Raw genomic sequence first — 1,495 nt, forward strand, 5'->3', positions numbered from 1 at the left:
TTTCCACCATTCATTTTTTTCTTCAAGTAGCGCCTAGGATACGTAACCCTCCTGTCATATCCAAAACGCGACGCATCCTAGACCGTGCACTAAAATGAAATCTTCTGCAAGCACTGCTCACCTAAAAGCAGCTCAAAAAGTTGCATTTCAGAATGCACTGCATGCTACTCGGCAGTCTAAGAAGAGTGCTGGGCTGCAGAACATGGCTTTGACTGCTCGGTGAACTGATTAAATAGGTTTACATTTCTCAGAAATACGCCTTACCTTACCTTTTATTTGCCTCTAGGTGATCTGAAATGAATGCAGAAATCTTCATCCTATTATACTTTTATCAGAAATAAAACTTTTGCGACTGCTCAATTGTCTTTTCGGTCTTTGTTTGATTGATTGATTGATTGATGGACTGATTGATTGATTGATTGATTGGTTGATGGACTGATTGATTGGTTGATTGATTGGTTGATGGATGGACTGGTTGATTGGTTGATTGATTGGTTGATGGATGGACTGATTGATGGATTGATGGATCGATAGATTGATAGATTGATGGGTTGATTGATTGATTGATTGATTGAATAATTGATTGAACTGTTGGATTGATAGCAATCAATGCTTTTATGCCCCCATCGTTTCAGTTTTAGAAAATCTAACACGTTGCATCTACCCTGACTGCAAAGACCAATTCGGTCTGAGAGCAGCGTATCATTCCAGCAGACAGACGAAACACTAGATATTATTATATATACAACAGACTTGTCCACTTGGAATTCGAACTCACGGCAAATAGTGTTATGGCGCCCATATGACCTTATGCAGTTGCGAGCGCCGTAAAACCTCCACTAAAACAAAACAAAAAAGTGTTAGCATAGCACCAATAGCAGGGGGCTCTCGTGGCTAAGAGGTTAAGGTGTTTGTCTCTCATTCAAAGGTCCCTGGTTTGAATCCGGAGAGCTACGGAAAATTTAAATCTCTAAAATTGTTTCCTTTCACTTCATATCCTGCTTTCTAACCATGTTCTGTCGTCTTCTTTCGTCTTCGCTTTCTGCCTCCACCCCCTCACCTCCTTTGCCTCCTCCTCTGGGCTCATGACTCTTTCTGCAGCCTTTCTACTGCTACTCTTTGGCTTCTTCTTTTCAGCCACACCCCTGATCTTATGGTAGGAAACATCTACACCTTGCCTTCTCGGACAAGAGCGAAAACTCAAGGAGGTCCTGTATACAATTGCGCACATTAAAGATCCTTTTGTTGTGTCTCGCGCACTCATTGGACTTTATGCAGTTGCAAAAGTCATACAACACCTACCAAAAACAAAAAAATAAATAAAATAAAATAAAATAAAATCACCAACTGCTGCAGAATTGATAACGACTTGATATCGAGATGATAACTACTATATAAAGAGATAGCACATAATGTTGCCAATGAGGACGCAAGTTACACATTATGCTCACGTTAGCTGGGGAAGCGGGTGTGGGGGAAGGGGTTAGATTGAACG

The sequence above is a fragment of the Aplysia californica genome, unplaced genomic scaffold (assembly GCF_000002075.1).
Source record: "Aplysia californica isolate F4 #8 unplaced genomic scaffold, AplCal3.0 scaffold00290, whole genome shotgun sequence".
Lineage (NCBI taxonomy): Eukaryota > Metazoa > Mollusca > Gastropoda > Aplysiida > Aplysiidae > Aplysia > Aplysia californica.